Source organism: Mesocricetus auratus, unplaced genomic scaffold (assembly GCF_017639785.1).
Source record: "Mesocricetus auratus isolate SY011 unplaced genomic scaffold, BCM_Maur_2.0 Super-Scaffold_100676, whole genome shotgun sequence".
NCBI classification, from domain to species: domain Eukaryota; kingdom Metazoa; phylum Chordata; class Mammalia; order Rodentia; family Cricetidae; genus Mesocricetus; species Mesocricetus auratus.
The window spans coordinates 111,049,104-111,073,394 of NW_024429266.1; the positions used below are offsets into that span (position 1 = coordinate 111,049,104).

The following is a 24,291-nucleotide window of genomic DNA, read 5'->3' on the forward strand; positions in this document are numbered from 1 at the left end:
ATTAAGGAGTCTGATTTATTTCATATAAAGGGAGATGCCCAAATTCTAACCAAGAAAAGGTCATTCAATCATCTTCTTCCAGACAGTCAGAGGCATGGGTAAAGTATGTATGTCTCTGGAGTCTGGACCACCCTTGTGGGGGCAGATGGAGCTTGGCCTCCGGGCTTGTGCATCGTGTATCTGGCCTTTGGAGGTCTGAGGAAGAGTGCTGCATGGGGAAATTTATTTTAAATGAAGTGGTTTTTTTTCTAAAAGTTTATTTTTATTTTATATGTATGGGTATTTTTATCTGCATGTATGTCTGTGGGCCATATCCATGCAGTGCCCTAGGAGGCCAGAAAAGGGTATTGGATCTTCTAGAACTGGAGTCACTATAATTGGGGAGCTGGGAATTGAACCCAGGTCTTATGTAAGAGCAGTAAATGCCCTTAACTTCTAGGTCATCTCTCCAGAACTAAAGTAAAGCTATTTAATAGCACTTGCTTTCCCCCCCACTATTCCAGACGGTGGTCATTTGGATTCATAATTTTGACTCAGGGCCCTGGATACTGGCGGGAGACATAGGAGTTAGCCTCCTCTGGGGCTACTAGACTTCTAACATAGCTCACCACCCTTGGGTACTGGTCCTGTTGGAGGTCAGGAGGACATGTTGAGTAGGAACAGGGTCCGCTGACTGGCCGGCCTGTCCTGTCTTGTCTTTTCCTGAGAACCACAGGACAAGGAGACCTAAGCAGTGGTGTCCAGGGCTCTGAATCTCATAAGAAGAACATGGCTTGCCAATCTCGTTCTTGAAGTCAAAGAAAGCCATCAGAACTGGTTCCTGCAGATAGTGTGGGTTCTAAAACAACAAGGCCTTGCATCCACCAGCCTCAGGGCTGAACCAGGGCAGGCAGGTTTGAGCCCACAGGGTGCTATGGGTCAAAGGCAGGAAAAGAAGCCATCATGGAAGAGGTGTGCTGTTTCCACAAGGAGCTGAGTGGGAGCTGATCCCTGGGCTCAGAAGACAGTTCAGGGCAGGAAGTGGTTAACAGAAGCCAAATTCCATTGGCTGGGGTCTATGGTGCCTGTTCCAGGGCAGTGTGCCTCTCCCCAGGGAGGACAGGAAGAACATGGACTTAATGGGTCTAACAGAGTTTGAGGCCCTGGGGGAGACACACAGCACAGGTAAGAGGGGAACTGAGGACTTGGCAGTGTAGGGAGGGTGTGGCATGTGTGTGCTATGCAGATGCAAGTTAGATACCCCAGGGAGAGGGGGTCAAGGAGGTCAGCAGAAGGGAACTGTGGGAAGGCCCGCCTGCTGGGATGGCTCTGAGTTTCATCTGGATCAAGGGTGTGTGGGGCAGGGGTGGGGAATATAGGCCTCTGCTTGCTGTTAGGTTTTCCCTCTGCATTTCCAGCCCTCTTCCATACGCTAACCCTCTACGTGAGTTGCTTCCCTTGCTGTGACTGAAGGCCTGATAACGAGACACTAAAGAAGGAAGGCAGGGTTCACTTTGGCTCTCAGTTGGAGGGATACAGTCCAAAATGGTGGGGAAGCCATGACAATAGGAGTTGGTCACACTGTAGCCACAGTCAAGTGGCAGATGAATGTAGGTATTCTAGGCCTTCTCCTTTCCCCCATTTTTTCAATTTAGTGGGGGGGGGCATGGGGTCTGGGGGTGTGGGGGTGTGCTATAACACACAGTGGAGGTAAGAGGACAACTTACCTTTGTTTTTGTTTTTTTTTTTTCTAAGACAGGGTTTTCATGTAGCCCTGGTACTGGCACTGTAGACCAGGCTGGCCTCAAACTCACAGAGATCCTCCTGCCTCTGCCTCCCGAGTGCTGGGATTAAAGATGTGTGCTGCCACCACCTGACCTACAGGACAGCTTTTATAGGGGATCAGTTCTCTCTCTCCACCACCATGCGGGTCCTGGGGATCAGGCTCAGGTCATTAGGCTTGGCAGCAAGTGCTCTTACTCACTGAGCTATCTCACCCACCCCCCTACTTCTTTTGTATTCTGTCTCTGTGAGTTCGAGACCAGCCTGGTCTATGGATCAAGTTCCAGGGCAGTCAGGGCTACACAGACAAACCCCATTCTGAAAAACCAAAAGAAGAAAAAGGAAAGATTTTTTTTTAGTGCTGGTGATTTGGCTCAGCAGGACACTCGCCTCACACGCCCGGAGACCCGAATTAAATCCCTGGAACCCACATCCAAGCAGAAAGAAAGAACTGACTCCCTCCACACATGCCCCTCTCCCCACACCTATACAGTAACAATAAATAACTAGATTTTGTTAAAGGAATTCACACGAAGGGACCGGGAAGATGGCGAGGCAACGAAGAGCACTGGCTGTTCTGGCAGAGGATCCAAGTCTGGTTCCCAGGGCCCATTTGGAGGCTCACAGTCATCTGTAATTCCCCAGTTCCAAGGAATCCGAGGTCCTTTTCTGTCCTCCTAGGGCACCAGTCACACATGAGATACACACACATAAAATTAAATAAATCTAAAATTACAAAAAGAATTTATATCAATTAGATCACAGTGTGTGTGGGTCTGTAGGACCCTTTCACGTTGCGTGGTCTCAGGAGTTCTGTGGTGTCAGCTTGTACCCGTTCATGTCATTGTTTTGTTTCATACTGTACGCTGTGTACATGTACGTGATGATTTGAATGAGAATGCCCCCCCTAAGGCTCATATGTTTGTGTTTCATCCCTAGTTGACTGGACTGTTTAGGATTAGGAGGTGTGGCCTTTTGGAGGAATTCAGTCACTGGGAGTGGACTTTGAAACCCCCCAGTGGCACACCTCCTCCAACAAGGCCACATGTGAGTAGTGTCATCCCTAGACAGGTGGTTCTGCACTATAAAAGAAGGCTAGCGTATAAGCCTGCCTGTGGGCCAGCAAGCAGTATCCTCCATACATTCTGTCGAGTTCCTTGGTCAAAGGCAATGCAGTGTGGAATAGCCATCATGCCTGTCTTTTGGTTCCTGCCTTGACTTTCCTCAATGGCAGACTGTGACTCAGAGCTGTGTAGATTTGGAGCCTATCCTGGCACTCACTCTATAGACCAGGCTGCCTCGAACTCACAGAAATCCACCTGCCTCTGTCTTCTGAGTACTGGGATCAAAGGCATGTGCCACCACTGCCCAGCTGTGTTTCTTCTTTTGAGAAGCATCTATTTGATTAATTTACTAAATGGATGATTTTTTTTGTTTTGCTTTACGAGACAGGGTTTCTCTGTATTGTTTTGGAGGCTATCGGTCCAGCCAGGCCTCGAACTCAGAGAGATCCGCCTTCCTCTGCCTCCCGAGTGCTGGGATTAAAGGCTTGCGCCACCACCGCCCGGCTAAATGGATGATCTTATGTTTGAATTTTTCAGTTCCTTATACATTCTGCACATTAACACCCCCCCCAACGCCCTGCTGTGGGGTTTGCAAAGATTTTTCTCCCATGCTGTAGGCTGTCTTTTCACTATGGGGGTTGTCTCCTTTGATGTGCAGAATGGTTTTGATTTTATGGAATCTCAGTTCTCAATTCTCTGGAGCTTTCCAGAGGGTCCTTGCCCACCTCTGTATCTTGTCACATCTCCCCTCAGTTTTCCTCCAGTAATTTGAAAGTTTTGGATCTTGCATTAAGATCTTTAATTACTTTGAACTTTTTTTTTTGTACAGAATGGGAGATTTGGATCTAGTTTCATTTTTCTACATGTAGATATTCCTTTTTCCCAACATCATTTGTTGCAGAGACAATTTATGGATTTGGAGCAGGGTTCTGCTTTTGTCTGAGACAGTGTCTGTCTAGTACTAAACTCTGGCTCTCCTGAACCCACTATGGAGATCAGGCTGTCCCTGAACTCACAGAGATCTGCCTGCCTCTGTTTTCCACCGTCTCAATTCCAATGCATGCTTTTAATAGCTCTATCAGCCTTAGGTGGTTCTAGCTGTGCAGGTTTGTGTCTGCTTCATTCCATCAGCCTCTGTGTGGTGTCTGTGTCAGCGCCATGTTGTTTTCGTTACTTTGGCTCTGCAATATGGTTTCAGACAGGGTAGTCTGACACCTCCAGCACTGCTCTCATTGCCTTTGATGGATGCTTTGGCTATTTGGGGTCTTCTGTGTTTCCATATGAATTTCAGGATTTTTTCCCTACTTCTGTGAGTAATATCACTGGAATTGTGATGGGGGTTGTGTTGAATATGTGGGTCACTTTTGATTCGCTATGAGCATGAGAGGGCTTTCCATCTTTTAATGTCTCCATCTATTTCTTTTTCCAGTATCTTGAAGTGTTCAGTGCCGAAGTCTTGTCTCCATGGTAAGGTTAATTCCTAGATATTTTATTTCTTTTTAAACATATTTTGAGTGAGAGTTTCCTGGTTTCTTTCTTGACAAGTAGACTATTGATATCAAAAAGTTTGACAGTTCTGTGTGCTGATTTTGTAGTCTACTAAGCGTGCACTGCAGTTAAGGGCTTCTGTCTCTCTTCCTTCCTTCCTTCCTTCCTTCCTTCCTTCCTTCCTTCCTTCCTTCCTTCCTTCTTTCCTTTCTTTATTCCTTTTTATTTTACTTTCAAGATAGGCTTTATCTGTGTAACAGCACTGGCTGTCCTGGAACTCGCTCTGTAGACCAGGCTGGCCTCAAACTCACAGAGACCCACCTGTCTCTGCCTCCAGAGTGTTGGGATTAAATGCATGCACCACCACCATCCAGCTAAGGGGTTCTTAAGCAACTTTTATGTATGAGATCATATCTTGGGGAGCTGTAGAGGTGGCTCAGCAGTTAAGAGCACTGGCCGTTCTTCCAGAGGACCCAGCTTCAATTCCTAACAACCACACAGTGGCTCATGTCCATCAAGTATATCAGGCTACTGTTCCAGGAACTGTAACATGGGGCCTGGATTGTGTGAAATTATGGTCAGCACCAGGTCATGCTAGCTTGACCAGAACAAAATGAAAGAGTCCCAAGTGAGGCTGTTCGTGTGAATAAATGAGTTGCAGACTGCCTCTGAACACACTGTCTGCAGTGATGGTCAGAGCGAGGGAGACCAGCTCCAGCAGACCGTGTGCTACACTGGGAGGGTGAACAGAGGCCCATGCCACCAACCCAGTGGGTAGAGAGGGTGACAACCAGTGGACATCTGCTTTGAGAATCTCTTCTCTGGGTTGGAGGACCCTGCTGAGGCCCACCTCAGGGCTGAGCTGCAGGCTGAACCTGTCTTGATTTCACCTCATCTACAGGCTGAGTGTTTTATGGGTCTTCATGAAAGGCATGATTTATGCTTCAAGACTGCTAGAAAGGCTCAAGCTTTTAAAAATAATTTCTGAAAATGAATTTCTTTTTAGGGTCAGTGACATGATCTCGGTGCTCAGGAGGACTTGTGTCCTGCTGATGACCAGGTGTCTTCGTCTTCCTTCAAGATTCATTTCTTCTTTCCCGTCTTTAAAACGTCATGCCTCTTTGGATTTTATGCATTGGCACCCCATCCCCCCCTTTTCTCAGAGTTTCTCATCTATGGCAGGTTGGCAATAGATGATTGTTGACACAATTTCAGGGACTGGACATGGTGGTTCACACTTGTAATCACAGTACCTCAGGAAGCCAAGGAATAAGGTGTTAAAGGCCAGTCTGGGATACATAGTGGGTCCCAATTTTTAAAAAAAGGTGTCACCAGGTTGCAACCAACAGCCTTCTATCTTTATAAGGCCCTCACACAAGGGGCAGGGCAGGATCTCTCAGCAGCTCTCCGACCCGCCCCCCCCCTACAGAGTCAAGGACGGATCATCCAAGCCTCATCATACAGGGAGGCAGGGGAGAATTGCTCTGGGGGAATTCCTATCAGTATGGCCATTATTGTGTATCAATAAAGTAAACTAAGAGTGGGGGACAGGTGAGAGGAGGAGAGGACCTTTCTGAGGAAATCGAGGTTTGTACCACCCTGGTCTTGAGGAAGAAATCTTTTCTTTTTTCTTTTTGGTTTTTCGAGACAGGGTTTCTTTGTGTAGCCCTAGCTGTCCTGGAACTCACTCTGTAGACCAGGCTGATCTCAAACTTATAGAGATCCACCTGCCACTACCTACTGAGTGCTGGGATTAAAGGCATGCACCACCATGCCCAGGTTCTATGTATTTATTTATTTATTTTGGAGAGAGGGTCTCACTCTGTAGTCCGGGTTGGCTTCAAATTCACAATTCTTCTGCTTCAGCCTGTGAAATGCTTTGCCCTAGGACATCTGTCAGAATCCTTTCTTTTTTAAGCCTGAGCCACAGTATAAAATGGCTTTGTCAGCTCATGCTTTGATACTTGCTCTTGATTTGGAGGACAAAGGCAGGTCCTTTATTATTATTATTAATTAAATTCATTCCTTTATTTTACATCCCGACCTCAGTTTCCTCTCCTTCTCTCCTCCCATTCCCCCACCCTATCCCAAAGGCAAGGTTCTTCACAAACCACAGACCAGATTTTGTCATGAGCTGTCTTGCCCTGTGCTTCCCTCTGGACACGGGATGGGGTTCATAATCTTGGCTGTGGCCCTAATGGCCAACCTCTTGTGGTGTTCTCTGCCATGCCAGTGCTGGGTCCATGGTTCCCCATGGTGACTGGAGTTGGGGAGTACAGTCCTCCTTGCTGTTTCCCTCGTCCGTCCTCTCCCTGTCTTTTCTCTATGGTGGCTATCCCCTTTGCTGTGCAGAATGGTTTTGATTCTCAATTCTCTGGACTGTTTCCTCTGCTTTTCAGAGGGCCCTTGCCTGCGCCTGTGTCTTGTTGTGCCTCCCCTCAGTTTTCCTCTTTGCAAACCTCACATTAGAGAGGGGATTAATATGCAGAATGCATAAAGGACTGCAAAATTCAAACATAAAATCATCCAAAGAGTATAATATTAACTGAATAGATGGTTCTCAAAAGAAGAAATCCAGCTGGGGGAATGGAGAGATGGCTCAGAGGTTAATAGCACTGGTTGCTCTTCCAGAGGTCCTGAGTTCAATTCCCAGCAACCACACGGTGACTGACAACCATCTATAATGAGATCTGGTGCCCCCTTCTGGCATGCAGACAGAACACAGTATACATAATAAATAAGTTAATCTTAAAAAAAGAAAAAGAAATCCAGTTGTGCAGTGATGCTGCACGCCTTTAAGCCCAGTACTCAGGAAGCAGAAGCAGGAGGATCTCTAAGTTTGAGGCCAGCCTGGTCTACAGAGGGAGTTCCAGGACAGCCAAAATATGCAAAGAAACCCTGTCTCAAAACAAAACAACAACAAAAACAAAAACAAGAAGAAATACAAATAGTTAATAAATATTTGAAAAAAGTTCAATATCCTTATCCACCAAAAATTTAAAATTAAAGCTGCTTTGAGAGTATATTCCCACCCCCAACCCCCAGTCTTGCTGATCTGATGCCCTCTTCTGGCCTCGATGGGCACCAGGCACACACACACACACACACACACACACACACACACACACACACACACACACCTAAAAACGGAATTGTCAGATGACCCAGCTATTTCATTTTGGGGGAACACTCACGAAGGTTTCTAGGTCACACCACAGAGATTCTTGTGCATTCATATTCACAACTGTACCTATTCATAATGACCGGGAAATGCAACCAGTCTAAATGTCCACCAGTCTAAATGAAGGGACATTTATTCAGAAGAACATGTGTTACACAGACACAATGGAGTTTTTCAATGGTTTTTTTTTTTAATGAAAGCTTGGCATTTGCAGGAAAATAGACTGAACTGGAGAGAGCGCTGTGTTAAATGAAAAAAGCCGGACTCAAGAAAACAAACACTTATGCTTTCTACAGTAGGTGAGATTTGGAGTTAAGTGTGTGTGTGATGGATGTAGAAAGGGGACCATGAGGTGTAAGAGAAGATAAAAGGGACAAGTCAGGGAAAGAGGAAAACAGCAGTCATGTAAAGTGGAACCAGAAGTGGAGACAGGAAGCCAGCCAGAGTGGGGCAGAAGGGGTAGAGATAGCCGAGTGGGAGGGAGAGGATAAGAACAAAGGAGACTACTGTAAAGGTATCAAAAATCACAACAAAATCCATGACCCTGTGTGCTAGCCTACAATTTTAATCTAAGAGAAATATTATTATTCAGGAAAGAAATATTTGATGTGGCCTGTTTCCACTCACTTCCAGATCAGCAACTAAGATAGAGGACGCAGGCTCACGGGACTCAGGCCAGATACCCCACAAGGAGGACCACTCCCATTCCTGAAGAGCAGGGTTGACCCAGGGCCCTAACCAGCAGCAAGGAACTTGCAACACAAGAAAGAGGAGTGGCAAGGGCAGGACATGGGGTCTGCCTCCCAGGCCTGAAGAGGGGACGATTCTGTGAGCACAAGCAAGACATCAGGATTTCCCTGTGCCGGAGGAGACTGGGAGCCTCGGCTGCCTGGGTGGTTGTTTCTGCTTCTTTTTGCCCACATGTTCACATCTGTAAATTGAGGGCCTGAGTAGGACCCTCAGTCATCAATCTTTGTTCTATTCAGCACTGATATGTGTGTCTGTCTTTGTAGCTCGGTAGCAGATCAAAGTAATCACATTTAGTTGGGGAGATGAGCCCCAGAGGAAGGAGGAGGCTTGCGTCTGGTGACATGTGACAACTGGGAACATACTGTGCCTCTGCAGCCGGTTTATTTTTACACTGCTGTCTGTGCAGATGAGACTTTAAACCCAGATTCCAGTGTGTGATTAGGCTTCCATTTAAAAATATTTAACGTTGCCGGGCATTGGTGGCGCACACCTTTAATCCCAGCACTCGGGAGGCAGAGGCAGGTGGATCTTTGTGAGTTCGAGACCAGCCTGGTCTATAAGAGCTAGTTCCAGGACAGCATCCAAAGCCACAGAGAAACCCTGTCTTGAAAAACAAGCAATAATAATAATAATAATAATAATAATAATAATAATAATAATGTTACTATCACATAAAGATTCATTTATACAGTATTGTATTTTCAAGTCACAGCTCATGTTCTTTTTTTGTTTTGTTTTTTTGTTGTTTTGTTTTTCGAGACAGGGTTTCTCTGTGGCTTTGGAGGCTGTCCTGGAACTAGCTCTTATAGACCAGGCTGGCCTCGAACTCACAGAGATCCGCTTGCCTCTGCCTCCCGAGTGCTGGGATTAAAGGCGTGCGCCACCAATGCCCGGCTAGCTCATGTTCTTTTTATAAAAAGTTTTGTTTTTAAGCCGGGCGTTGGTGGCGCACGCCTTTAATCCCAGCACTCGGGAGGCAGAGGCAGGCGGATCACTGTGAGTTCGAGACCAGCCTGGTCTACCGAGCGAGTTCCAGGACAGCCTCCAAAGCCACAGGGAAACCCTGTCTCGAAAAACCAAAAAAAAAAAGAGTTTTGTTTTTATGGGACTAGAGAAATGGCTCTGCAGTTAAAAGCACTGACTGCTCTTCCAGAGGACCCGGATTCAGTTCCCAGAATCCATATGGTGGCTTACAGTTATCGGTAACTCCAGCTCCTGGAGATCCAATACCTTCTTCTGGCCTCCATGAGCCCCAGGCATGCAAATGGTACACAGACATACATGCAGGCAGAACACTTGTATGCCTAAAATAAATCTAAAAACTATTTAAAGATTTATACTTACTGTACTGTTTTTATTTCTCTCCCTCCCTCTCTCTCTCTCTCTCTCTCTCTCTCTCTCTCTCTCTCTCTCTCTCTCTCTCTCTCTCTCTCTCTCTCTCTCGTGTGTGTGTGTGTGTGTGTGTGTGTCTGTCTGTCTGTCTCTCTCTGTGTCTGTGTCTATGTCTGTGTGTCTGTCTCTGTGTCTGTGTCTCTGTGTGTCTGTGTGTGCCATGTGTTTGCAGTTGTCTGAGGAGCCCAGAAGAAGGTGTCGATCCCTTGAAGCTGGACTTACAGGTGGTTGTGAACCACCCTAATTGGGTCCTCTGGAAGAGCCCCAAGTGCTTTTTACCTCCAAAGCATTTCTCCAGCCCCCCAGAGATCATGTTCTTAAACAGGTGGCGAAGGCACAATCTACAAATTCAAGAGGAAACAGACAGACAAACCACTGTAGTTCAGCTTTGAGAAGGTCCATGAATTGAGGCCTAGTTCTTAGGGACCCACTTTTGGAAGGTGGGTTGGGCCTGGGGGAAGGAAATGAGGTCATGTGAGTATGCCTTCAAGTAGACCATGGAAACCCACGCTGTCTCTGCTCGCTGGCTTGAGATGTGAGCACTCACTCTGATACATGCTCTCACCATTCCCACCTACTGCCCTCATTGCAGGCAAAGTTAATGGACTGGTTGATTTTGGATTTTGAATCATTAAACTGAGAGCCAATCAGCTTTTTCTCTTTAAGTTAATTGCCTCAGGTATTTTGTTGTAGCAATGCATAACTGACTAACACAAACGCCTGTGTTGCTTTGCACTGAGCTATTCTTGTGATCTTTTTTTTTTTTTTTTTTTTTTTTTGGTATTTAGGGTTTCTCTGTATTGTTTTGGAGGCTGTCGGTCCAGCCCGGCCTGGAACTCACAGAGATCTGCCTGCCTCTGCCTCTCAAGTGCTGGGATTAAAGGCGTGCGCCACCACCGCCCGGCTGTGATCATTTTTCTTATTGGGGGGTTTGTGTATGTTCATGTATGTGTGCACATGTGTATTCAAGTGCTTGTGCATATGTTTGGTTGTGCACATGTGTGGCTGTATGTGTGAAAACCAGAACTCAAGATTAAAGTGTCTTCCTCAACCACTCTCCAACTTATTTGTTTGAGTCAGGGTCTCTCACTGGCCTCCTGGGGAAGGATGCGTGTCACGAGACAGGGTTTCTCTGTATTGTTTTGGAGGCTGTCGGTCCAGCCCAGCCTCGAACTCACAGAGATCCGCCTGCCTCTGCCTCCCGAGTGCTGGGTTTAAGGCGTGCGCCACCACCGCCCGGCTCTGTTGTTGTTTTTAATGACTTATTTTTTACATGCATTTGGTGTTTTGCCCGCATGTGTATCTGTCTGAGGGTGTCAGATCCTCTGGAACTGGAATTACAGACAGTTGTGAGCTGCCATTTGGGTGCTGGGGTTCTCTGGAATAACAGCCAGTATTCTTCCTTCCTTCCTTCCTTCCTTCCTTCCTTCCTTCCTTCCTTCCTCCCTCCCTCCCTCCCTTCCTTCCTTCCTTTCTTCCTTCCTTTTTGTTTTTGTTTTTTGAGATGGGTTTTCTCTGTGTAGCTTTGGAGTCCTGGAACTCACTCTATAGAACAGGCTGGCCTCGAACTCACAGAGATCTGCCTGCCTCTGCCTCCTGAGTTCTGGGATCAAATGTGTGTGCCACCATGGCCCTGAGAGCAGCCTTAACTGCTGAGCCATCCCTCCAACTCAAGGATTTTCTTTCTCTCCCTCCGTCCCTCCCTCCCTCCCTTTCCCTCAGACAAACTCTCATGTAGCCCAAGCTAGCCTCAAACTCATTCTATAGCATAGGATGACCTTGAACTTCTGATCCTCTTCCTGAGAGCTGGGGTTACAGGCATACCTCTCTACACACAGTTTGTATGGTTCTGGGGTTAGAGTCCAGGGCTTTGTGCTAGGCAAGCTCTGTACCAACCGAGACCCAGCCTCAACCCGGGTAAAGTAATCTTTTTTTTTATTCACCATTTGAGCAAAAAATGCACTTAGTAAATAATAAAAGTTGATCCCCGTACCTAAAGAATAGCTATTTAGGAAGAGGAAAGTGAAAGCTGGGGAACAGAAAGAAAACGTGTGAGGACAGCCAGGGTTGGGACGTGGTGCGTAGTTTATGTCTCACCGTAACGTTCATAGAGTATGACAGGGACTGAGTGAGGAAATAAGAGGGAGTGCTGAGTAAGGTTTTTTAAGCTGTGGCGTACTACCCAAATGATGATGATTGTTCTAATTCAGTATATTAAAATTCAAAACCAAATTGGGAAATCCAATTATACAAGTCCATATGCATGATGTCTCCTGGCCAGTCGTCATGCGGAGAGTGACAGGCAGAGTGGCCTCAGTGCTTCTGCAGGAAAGGGGCAGTCGCGGCCAAAGAAGTCAGTGCTTTGTTTTCAAGCTGGAGGATGGCACATCAGAACTTCATATTTTATCTTTTTAATCATTTGTGTGTCTGAAGTATTTCATTATAAATTTGAAAAAAATCCTGGATCTGGCTTTCAAGAAAGTTTATTAATGGTATTTGGCAGCAAGAATGCTGGTAGGATCCCTTCCTATTAGCTGAGAAGTTTCTAGGGTGCTGGTCCTGTTAGTTATGGTTTATCTTCCCTAGTTAAGCAGCCAGTCTGTGGCTCAACATTCACAGTGTGTGTATACATCCCTGTGTGTGTCTCTGACACCCACAGTGAGTGTATATGGCCCTGTGTGGGTCTATGACATTCACAGTGGGCACATGTAGCCCTGTGTGTGTCTCTGGGGTGAGAAGCTTCTGCTCTTCCCTGCCAGGCATCAAATGGTTTTACTGCCTTATCTTCCCATGATTGTTTGATTCTGGGGGTCTTGAGACCTGATTTGGCAAAAGTCCGAAAGCAAAAGCTTGGCATGCTGTTTCTAGCCGAAACATCCAGTGTCTCCCAGATCACAGTGTTCTTGTCCCTGTGTGGAGAGTGGTTGCCTGTGGAGGTGGTAGAGCCCCCAAATCCAGGTAGCTGGAGTTCCTGTGCCCATCCAATAGCCAGCTAGCATGAAGAACCATCCAAGCCTTGTAGCAGGCTCAGTGTAGCAGGATAAGCTGTTATGGTTCTGAGTAGCCATAGTTTGGGAGACTCCACACCTAAACTTGACTTAGTGGGTCCTGACAGTTTCCTGTTTCACAACCCCTAGAATAACCTGCTGGCTCTCAGGTTCTCACTGCTGCATATTCTCCAGGCAAGGAACCCAGAGAAGGAGTACGCAGATCCTGTAACCTGCATGACCTTGACAGAGCTCTGTTGAATCTGTGGTTCTTCTGCTCCTTGGATACGGGTTCCTAAATTGAATTCCCACTTCAGGAAAGCTCTGGGCCTCATCCTTGGGGGTGTTACAGAATCTGTGGGCATATTTTAAATGTCTACTAGGTCCACATACTTAAGATTAGCTGTTCATATAGACTGTCAATCACTAAGCAGGAATCTTTAACAAACTAAGAATAGGTTAGCATCTTGAGTAACACCCAAAAGGCAGGACCCAGAGGCACCTGGTACACTCACAGCTGGTGCCTGAGGCTTGACCTCTGTGCTGGCTAATTCTATGTAAACTTGGCACAGCATGTAGTCATCTATGAGGAGGGAACCTCAATTGGAAAAATGCCTCCAGAATATCCGGATGCAGATAGACAAGCCTGTCAGGCATTTTCTTAATTAGCAATTGATGGAGGAGGGCCCAGCCGGTTATGGTTGGTGCCATTGCTGGGCTGGTGGGTCTGGGCTCTATTAGAAAGAAGGCTGAGCAAGCTTTGAGGAGCAAGCTAGCAAGCAGCATCCCTCCCATCCCTCCATGGCCTCTGTGTCAGCTCCTGCCCTGTTTGCGTTCCTGCCCTGACTTCCTTCAGTGATGGACTATGATATGGAAGTATAAACCAAATGAACCCTGTCCTCCTTGACTTGCTTTTGGTCATGGTGTTTCATCACAGCGATAGTAACCTGACTGAGGACACGGACCAAGACAACCCTACCTCTTTCATGCTGTATCATACTCAGTCTTTCTTTTCTGGGCTTAACGCTCCAGCCAGTGGGCTGTGATGACCCTGACGGATCTCATCTGGTCTCAGACTTAGCCGGTTTCTAGACCGTTATGAACACCACCGCTGAGACAGAATCTCCCTTGGGGTCTCACACTCAGGGCCACTGCTCACCCATCTGCAGCAGGTTCAAGACACGAGAACTGGCCAGTGTGTCACATTCCTTCCTAAGAAACAGCAGTGAACGCTAGGCGGGGGGGGGGGGGGGCGGGACGGACGGACACCCTTTAATCCCAGCACTCAGGAGGCAAAGACACTCAGGAGTTCAAGGTCTACCAATTGGGTTCCACAACAGGCTTCAAAGCTACAGAGAAACCCTGTCTCAAAAAAACAAGAAGAAAGAAAAGAAAAGAAACCACGATGAGAAGCAGTTTGTTCCCTCCCTCTGCCTTCAGCCGCCCAGCCCACTGCCACACTGCCCTCTGCCATCGTGGCCTCTGGACACAGTAAACAACACCCTCTTTACTAGTGGTCATTGTCAGAGCTGCTAACCTACTTCGAAGAGTATCATACCTGGTTCTGCCCACCTCACGTATGCCTAACCAGGCCACAGGAGACCTGAGCCACTCAGACCTTGCTCAGCCACCACTGGCCCGCTGCATGACTTGGACCCCTAACACAAGGCCTGGATACACACAAAACGCTTTCCCCAAAGTCTTGGATATTTCTAGACTTCTTCAGCTACTGATTATTTTAGCCCCCACAGCTGCCTCTAGCCTTGGCTCATACATGAACTCCTTGTATCAGAAGAGATTTACTGCCCTAACTCTTCTGTATCTCAATTTAATGAAAATGTTAAGGATACTTTGATGGTCTTATGCCAGTGTAATTTTAAATAAAATGTCCTCATTCTTTGGCAGACTCTGCCACCCGATGTTTAACTATCAGAGTACTTAAGTGAAGTGCTATTTTCAATATTGTCTAAAGACAATCAGTATGTTTTATAGCATTCCTCCCCCCAAGTAAACAAAAAAATTTTATGGGCATCTTTGAGGCAAAGCCTCATCTGCATTGCTAGAAACTGAACCCAGGTTTCTGGTGGGCTCACAGAACTGTATCTTGTGGGAAATGCCAGACTCTGGAGCTGCAGAGGAACTGGGTCCCAGTCCTGAGTGCTTTGATTTCCAGCAAGGAAGCTTCTTGCTTGACTCTTACTGAGCTTTGGCTCTTTGTAACAGGTGGTGGTCCTGTTTACCATCTAATGTTGCCATTAGGGAGAAGCAAGTGAGAGTCTATATAGCATTAGTGGACCCTAGCAGGACTGCAGAACTCCTGCAGTGGCTTTGACTCCCTGCTGTTGTTTATATACTGCAGTACCAATGACTTCGAGGTGACTTTGAGTGGAAACCTGTGCACAGCTTCCCGGATTGCTGTGTGCTCTGAAGTTTAATGCAGTGCCTTGCTCCTTGTTGGTCCTGTAACACAAAGACGATGAGGTAGCATGGGCACTGTGCTCTGGTTGTCCGTTCCCACCTATGGAATGGCTGCCAAACACACTCTTTTTTTTTTTTTTTTTTTTTTTTTTTTTGGTTTTTCGAGACAGGGTTTCTCTGTGGCTTTGGAGGCTGTCCTGGAACTCGCTTGGTAGTCCAGGCTGGTCTCGAACTCACAGAGATCCGCCTGCCTCTGCCTCCCGAGTGCTGGGATTAAAGGCGTGTGCCACCAACGCCCGGCTGCCAAACACACTCTTAATTGGCTAGTCTCTTTAAATGATTGAAACGATGTTGAAGACAATACATAAACACAGTATCAGTAGATGTGGTCATTTGAATGAGATATTCTCAAGCACATGGATACTTGTGGGCCAGTTGGTGGTGCTGCTTGGGTAAGCTTAGGAGGTAAGGCCTTGCTGGAAGAAGTATGTCACTGATGGCTGGCTCTGAGGTTTCAAAAGCCATGCAACATTCCCAATTTGACATGCCTCTTTCTGTTTCCTGCTTTCAGTTCAAGATGTGAGCGCTTGGCTTGCCATGCCCTCCTGCTACCACTCTGCTCTGCCATGACGGCCTTACCTCCTAGTCCTTCCCAAACAGTACTATCAACTGAAGACCAGGCATTTAAACATATGAGGGCCATTCTTATCCAGACAACCACATTCCACTCTATAGGCTCATGGCCATACCATGATGTATAATGCATAAAAGTCCCCATAGTCTTTCAGTCCCAACTTTGTTTAAAGGTCCAAAGTCCAATGTTTCTTCCTAATTGTAATCCCCAATTGTAGGCATCTGGTCTGTGAACCTGTAATGGTGGCCACACCCCTTTGGGTGTGGTTTCAGGCAGATAGAAGCTGAATGAGAGGAGCTTGAGGCATGACTTTACTTGGTGTGCTCTTTGCTGGAGGGTCAGCAGATCCAGTAGGAAGAGCAGGGAAACCTCCAGCGGTTCTTTGTATTTTTCTTTGTCATTTACCTTGGGTCTAGTGATATAATTACAATCCTCACCTTCACCCAGTAGGGTGAAAAAGCAAGTTACATACTTCAAACATACAATGCCCCCATGATGAAGAAATTGGACTAAAACAAGATTCAAACCTAGCAGGACAAACTCCAGACTCTACAGTTCCATCTTTGTCTGGTGTCACAGAGTTTAGATGGTGCTCCCCCGAAGCTTTGCTGACCGTGACACACTTCCATCCTTTGGGTTGATTCTGCTCTCTATCTGCCGTTCTTCTCAGCAGATATCCCGTGGCTCTGAATGACGTTCTGGAATCTCCAGTAAAAATCTCATCCTTGAGCCGGGCGTTGGTGGCGCACGCCTTTAATCCCAGCACTCGGGAGGCAGAGGTAGGCGGATCTCTGTGAGTTCGAGGCCAGGCTGGACCGATAGCCTCCGAAACAATACAGAGAAACCCTGTCTCATAAAAAAAAAAACCAACAACAAAAAAAATCTCATCCTTACTTTTACCAATTCGTGTAACGGCCTCTTAGGTGTTCTCACTCTCTAGGGGCCTCCATGCAGACTCTGTCCTGCTACACATTGCCCTCCCACAACAGGTCTCTTTAACCACTGAGGTCTCCACAGCCCCTTTATTTGGCTATGGTTCATGCCTCTAAAGCCAGAACCACATGGACGACACTGCCAACTTCAACTACCAGCTTGGGTGACCCACCTGGCACCCTTGAATCACATTTATAGCAGTTTTGATTTATTTTCTGTTGTTGTTGTTGCTTTCTAGGAGCAGAAAATTCTCTAGTCCTTTTCATTTTACAATTTGGTAGCTTCGCTGGGTGGAGTCTTGCCTGGAGGGCATTCTTCCCTTTATTCCTAAGTAGATCAGGCCTCCCCTTAGTCTCTGGATTTATTTTAGCACAGGCTTGGGCTCCAACATTGAATTTCCTGGTACTCTTTGGCTCTTCAAACTGTATATTTTGTATTACTTCTTTGTATTATTTTTTAAATTTTCCTTTAGTCTTATTTTACGTGTGTGGGTGTTTTGCTTGTCCCACATTCGTGCAGTGTTCACAGGGGCCGGAAGAGGGCATTGGATCCATGGGCACTGGAGTTGCAGATGGTTGTGAGCTGCCATGTGGGTGCTGGGGATGGAGTCCTGGTCCTCTGGAAGAGCAGCTGGTGCTCTTAACTACTGAGCCATCTCTCCAGCCCTTGTACTGCTTTTCGCCTCACTTGCTCTTTATTATTATTATTTTTTTATTATTATAGACCTGTGATCACTAACAACCATGCAACGGAGTCAATATTAAACTGTTTGAGACTTTCTCCTCTAAAGAAATTAGTCCATTAGCTGGGTGGTGGTGGTGGTGGCTCCCACCCTTAATCCCAGCACTCAGGAGGCAGAGGCAGGAGGATCTCTGTGACCTTCAAGACCAATCTGGTCTACAGAATGAGTTCCAGGACAGTCAGAACTGTTACACCGAGAAACCCTGACTCAGAAAAAAACAAAAACAAAAAACAAACAAACACAACAAAAAGGAATTAGTCCATTACTTTTCAATTGAGCCTCTGGCAAATTCTTAAACCAGGGCAAGAATGGAGCCAGACTGACAAAATATCACAGGATGGTCTCCAGCCCTGTAGCTGTCTAGGGCTTGCTGGTCTGGCGTCTGAGCTGGGCCTTGTCAGTCCACTTAGCTCTCAGCACGCCTATCTTCCAAGTTCCTACTGAGGTAGCCCATTAGGCTCAGTTGCTTTCTTAATCCAAAGTCTCAAAATCTTCCACACTCACCCACTCCCCACACCTGCCAAACAAACAAAACAGAAGAAACCCACACAGCCATGGACCGTCTGAGCCACTAACTTGTGCATTAGGCACTTTCTATTGCTGCGATAAAACACTATGACCAAGGAAACCTATAAAAGAGGGATTAACTGGGCCTAAGATTCCAGAAGGTAAGAATCTATGAGGGCTGAATGAAGGCATGGGAACAGATGTCTGGAGCAATAGTTGAGAGCTCACATTTAGATCCATAAGTGGGAGGCAGAAGACCGTGGGGAATGGTGTGGAGCTTTTGAAATCTCAGAGTCAGCCTCCAGTGACACCGTCCTTCTAACATGGCCAAACTTCCTGATCCTTACTAAACAGTTCCACAAACTTGGGACCAAGCCTCCAAACATACAAGCCTATGGAGGCCATTTTCATTCAAACCACCGCAATGACTGATCTCGTTGTGTGATTTTTGACAGCTCCAGGGGACAGGTGTTTGGACACAACTTGACTGGCTATGATGTAGTAATTTCCTCTGAGTTGAAGCATTGAACCTTGGAGGGAGGTTCTTTAAGGCTTGGAAACTTCTCAGTTGAAGCATTCCACCCTGGAGGGTGGCTTCTTAAGACAGGAGGTGGTCTGGTAAAATGGGTCAGCTGGTACAGGTGCTTGCTGCCAGGACTGACAGCCTGAGTTCCATCCCTGGAAAGAGAAAGCCAGCTCAGGACTAGCTGTCTTGAACATTCCACAGACACCTCGAGTTAAGCGTACAAAGATATCACTGATTGCCCTGGCTTCTGAAGGCCCAACCTCAGGCAGGACTGCTGGACACAGTTGGTACCAAGCTTTACAACCGTAAGCTTCAGAGAACCTTTTCTACTGTGGCCTGAGGGGGTGCACTTCCACAGAGGAGGAATTGCTGTGATGGGTGCTAAGAGGTAAGGCTATGATTGGTACAAACACCCTATAGAAGTGGGCAATTGTGTTCATCCGTGCTTTGGCTGGGAGACACTCTCTTATGTATGCTACCTCCCATGGTTTTGCAATACGGGCTCCAATGAAGGCTTCTCTCCAGTGCTCGTTTCTTGTGGACTTTCAGCAGTATGGGAAAGAGGAAAGAAGCAACAGAAAGCTGTGGTAGCAAGACCGTGTTGATTGCTGACAAAATGTGATGACCTCACAGGTGTGGCCAGGACCCCAACATATAAGCTTGATCCCACTTGGCACCACCTGTGGTTCCAATACTATCTGCTGCTGACTGGGAGCCTGAACCTAGCTGGTGGTCGTTCAGTCATGGCTGCCCAGGCCTGAGTGATCCTGACGACCTCTGGTACCTTGTTCCAGCAGTGGGAGTCTTGACTGGCACCCAGCCTTCCGAATGCAGAGGAGAGTATGCCCTGTCATACCAACAGCAGCTACTGAGTTGGAGAAGATGTCAGCTAAGGGAGCAGCTGACCAGTTGGACAGCAGCCAGAGCTGTGAGCCCACTGAAGAAAGCTGAGAGACTGGAAGAAAAAGAGAACTTGTAGGCTCAGTCACCAAAAAGGTCCAAGAATATTACAGACTAAGGGCTTCAGTCTCCCACCTCTAGCCAAGAGTCCCTAATACCTGAGGCCAGAGCAGGAACGCTAGAGGGCTCCACTTGCTGCTGCTGCTGTGTGACTTACTGCCACTGTTCATGGCTGTCAGAAAAGGAAGGAAATAAGAGCTTCCAGAGACTAGCACTTGAAGAGCTTCTCCTTGGCTATCTATGACTTCCATCTAGAGGAGAAAAAGGAGAAAAAGGAACCTAGCTAGCTGATTCATGGCAGTGAGTGCATGTAGTATTTCCCTCTGTGTGTTTGACTTACTTTACTTTGGGTAATGTCCTCTAGGTTCACTCATGTTGCTGTAAATGGAAGGATTTTCCCTCCTTCCCTCTCTCCCTCTCTCTTCCTCCTTCCCTCCTTCCCTCTCTCCCTCTCTCCCTCCTTCCCTCCTTCCCTCCTTCCCTTTATACCCCACCTTTGTCTTTTCTGAGATAGGGTTTATCTGTATAACAGCTCTGGCTGTTCTGGAACTCTCTCTCTGTAGACCAGGCTGACTTCAAACACACATAGATCCACCTGCCTCTGCTTCCCGAGTGCTTGTATTAAAGGCAATCACCACCACCGCCTGGCTGGATTTTCTCTTTTTGAAGGTTGAATGGTGCTTCGTGATGGTGGTGCACGCCTCTAATCCCAGCACTTCGGAGTCAGAGACAGACAGATCTCTGTGAATTTGAGGGCAGCTTGATCTACAGAGCAAGTTCCAGGACAAACAGGGTTACACAGAGAAATCCTGTCTCTAAACAAAACAAAACGACAAAACCAAAAACCAAACAAACAAGAAAGGTCAACTACTATCTTAATTCACTCATCTACTAATGGACACTTAATTTCTCCCTATAGCTTGTAAAATGCTTCAGTGATCATGGAAGTGCAGGTATTTCTTTTTCTTTTAAAAAAGATTTGGGCAAAAAGATTGAGCAGAGGTAGGGTGAAGCTATATATGCTTTCAAAGCTCACCTCCAGTGATTTAAGCAGAGGTAGGGTGAAGCTGTATATGCTTTCAAAGCTCACCTCCAGTGATTTAAGCAGAGGTAGGGTGAAGCTGTATATGCTTTCAAAGCTCACCTCCAGTGATTTGCTTCCTCCATTGAGGCCCCCAGTCCTAAAACTCCCCAGGCAGTGCTACCAACTCAGTGCACAGCTGGTACTAGCCAGCCATCTTAACACAGACATACACGCAGGCAAAATACTCAAGTGCTCAAATGCTGGGCCTCGTTCAAACCACCCAGAGTCACAGACTTCATTCCATCACAAAAGCTGGGGCTTTAGCTCTGTGATAGGTCCCTTTTTTACTTTGTTTTGAGACAATGTCTCTGTGTGACCTCGGCTGTCTTGGAATTCATTATGTAGACCAGACTGGCCTCAAACTCAGAGACCTGAGTGCACCACTAGCCCCGTTTGTGATAGATCTAGCCTGTTATCAGGCCCTAAATTCAATCCTCAGAACTGAAAAGCGAAAAGCCCACACTAGTCTAAAATGTGTTGTTTGAAGTGGGCGGAGGGAAGTACAGTAGAGTCAGTGTTGTTAGACTAAGGAACCTAAACCAACACAGGAAAGAAGGTGTTGCTGCTGTAGGCCTGCAGGAGAGCCAGGCTTTCGAGTGAAGGTACAAGCCACGGCAGAGATGGAAGGGGGAAAGCAGACCCAGAGCAGGAACTGTGGGTTCGGGTCCTGATGAGGCAGCGGGTGGACCAGCAGTCTAGCACACTGGGTAAGTTCTTAGTCCTGATTTCTATGATATGATTTTAGGTACCTATTTGCCCCTGTGGCCTCAACTTATCCCCATAAATTTATAGGAGAACATTTTTCTACTCCCAGGAATAATTCATTTATCAGTCTGTGCTACGTGGGAGGTGTCAGGTGGATGGTGGTGTCTGTGCACTCACTCAAGACACAGTCATCTTCCGCCCTCAATCTGAAGTCAGAAGCTGCTTGTAAAAAGGCAGGGCACATCTGAAAAACAAAACAAAATAAAAGCACTTTTACACGGTATGGAGTAACTTAGAGGAGGGCACAGCCTGATCTCAGGAAAGTGATTGTGTTGTGGATACTGTAAAGATCACCCTTGGCTCCAAAGCCACAGAGAAACCCCCTGTCTCGAAAAACCAAAAAAAAAAAAAAAAAAAAGATCACCCTTGGTATCCAGAGACCCTGAAGAGCAGTTGGTGCGGTTCAGCCTGGGCCAGAGGGCCCGTACCCAGGGCTCTGGAGCTCCAAGATGTGGATGACATCTTTGTCAGACCTGCAGTAACTGGAGGATGCTGCTGGCCCACAAAATTGAGCACATCTTTAATCAGTCCTGTTCAAATGCTAATCTTCCTGGAAACGCCCTCACAGACACAACCAAAATTAATGTTTCCCCAGCCATCTGGACATCCCTTAGCTTCTGGACACATAAAACGAGCTATCCCATAGTCTATATACACACAACACACACACACCACCTGCCACGCGGGATAGTTGTTACTATTTTAGGCTGCATTTAAAATTTGTTATTTTAAATCAGTTATACACATCCACAGCAAGTTGCTACAGTACTGCTTGCTACTTAAGCATAAGTGTTAGGAATAAAGTGCGTGGGGGGGGGCTTGGGGGATTCCATGTCAGGCAAGTGAGAAGTTTAAGTGAGAAGTTTTATTAGAAAGGGAAGTGAGGGGGAAAGGAAAGAGAAAAGTAAAGAGACTCTTAGACACGGGGACAGAGGCAGGGCAGAAGAGAAGAGGGAGACTTTAAAAAGTCCTGTCTGCCCCTCCAGGGAAACAGCAGGAGAGAACGGAAGTGGGTGGACTGTTTCTTTTAAAGAGCCAGGGTACTTACACCTGGCACGTGCAGGTGGGTGACAAGCGGGGCCAGATTTGCTTGGATTACAACAATGAGAACCTGAGTGGAATGAGTCTGTAATCTCAGTTCTGGGGAGTTGTGGGGAGGAAGAGTAAGGAGGCCTCCAGTCTAGTTCCAGGCCAGTGGAAGATCCTGTCTCAAAAGATAAGGTCTAGGTGCCTGAGTAACAACTGCCAAGCTTGTTTATGCCACACACATAAACACACACACACACACACACACACACACCACATTCATACATGTGCACATGCGCATACACAAAAATGTTAGACATGTGCTTTGGAAATCCTGCATCTAGTTTCTGATTGTGATTATATTTTAAATCAGCATGGCCTACTATCCAAATCAGAGTGACATTCTGTTTATATAGTCATTGGTTGTTTTCTGTACAATTGATATATAAACTTCTCACACTGTGGTTCCTGAATTCATAAAGCTCTGTCCTTAGCTCCTTATTAGGACTCTGAAAGCATGGAGAGTGCTGAACCTTCTAGTGTTTTCCCCACATATACCCGATAAGCTTGCACCTTTTCCCTTGAAGGAGGCACCTGGCAACTTCACAAAGCACTACAGTACTATGAAAACTGACATGGAAACAAAGATGGTTACTAAGTGTCTAATGCGAGGGTAGCAAATACTACGTGTATTTTAGAGGAGGGCATCATTCAAATGATAGGAGTAACAGCAAGATTTCATCCCATTACTTAGAAGAGTGCTCAATTTAAAACTTGTGAGTTATTTATATCTGGAATGTTCCACTTAATATTTTTAATCACAACTGACTGTTGTTAACTGAAATGAAGGACAAGGGGAAGGTGTCTGTGTTTAATGTATCCCACTTATTATTTTGAACATAAATCCCATGACATCATCACTACAACCAAGATAATAACACATGCAATGCCATCCCCAAATAGTTGTGTGCCACCTGAATAGACTTGGGTCACCTTGTCACATATGTATTTTTGTTAGCTTTGTTGGTTTTGGCTTGTTTGTTTGTTTGTTTTTGACAGTTGAGACAGGGTCTCTCTGTGTAACTCTGGTTGTTCTGGAACTTGCTCTGTAGACTAGGCTGTCCTTGAACTCACGGAGATCCACCTACCTCTGCCTCTTAAGAGCTGGGGTTAAAGGTGTGCACCACCACCACCCAGCCATATGTGTTTTTCTGCAACCACTATCACATCCAAATATTTTCCTGCCACAAGAGACCACTGAGTTCTTTCCTGCCCTGTACCCAATTCTTACACCACGGCTCTGTTCTAAACGGAATCTCATAGTATTGGTGTGACCTTTGAGGACTGGTGTTTTGGCTTATGTATATGTATATACATACGCACATATATGCTCGTGTACATGATATATATTTATGATGCTTTGTATGACATATGTGTATGCGAATATTTATGTTGTATATGGTGTAGATTTATCTATATTGCTTTGTGTATATTTATGTTTTTGTATATGTAATCGTCTATGGTGTTTTTATACTTGTGCTTGCACATATTAGATATACATACATGTATATAAGTGTATGGATATGTTAGGGTACATTTGTGTGTTATGTATCTACGACGGCTTATATGCGCATTTATGTGTATTATGCATTCATATATATAGTGTGGTACATATAATGTTGGTGTATACTTGTGTGTCTATATGAGACTATATCTTAAACATGTGCACGTGTATATTGGCTACATATTCACGTATATGTGGTGTGGTCTAACTTGTGTGTGCTGGTGTGTATTCATGTGTATCTGTATATGTACAGTGTACATTTATGTGTCAGGTGTACGTCCGCGAATACTTTTGTTCTTATGCCATATATTATTCGTCTCTGGGTTACGATGCGGATTCTCTGCCTTAGTTACCCGTTCCCTCACATCTAGCTTCTTCGCGGGGCTTTCGGTCTCCAGGAACGTGCGCGGCCCCGTCCTTGTCCACGCACGGCAGGGTGCGCCCCGCGGAGCCGCGCACGCAGGCAAGCCCAGGGGCTGCCGGGAGGAGCGCCGCGCTATTGATGGTCG

The 24,291-nt window shown here is 46.3% G+C and overlaps 1 long non-coding RNA gene across 1 annotated transcript; it reads right to left on the reverse strand.

Moving 5' to 3' along the window:
• Positions 1 to 18,884: 18,884 nt before the first annotated feature.
• On the reverse strand, positions 18,885 to 24,227 carry LOC121136498. The gene is made up of 4 exons (XR_005873553.1): positions 24,148 to 24,227; positions 21,310 to 21,376; positions 19,442 to 19,594; positions 18,885 to 19,338 (listed from the first exon to the last, which is right to left on the reverse strand). It is a non-coding gene; the product is annotated as an uncharacterized LOC121136498 (long non-coding RNA).
• Between the last annotated feature and the right edge of the window lie 64 nt (positions 24,228 to 24,291).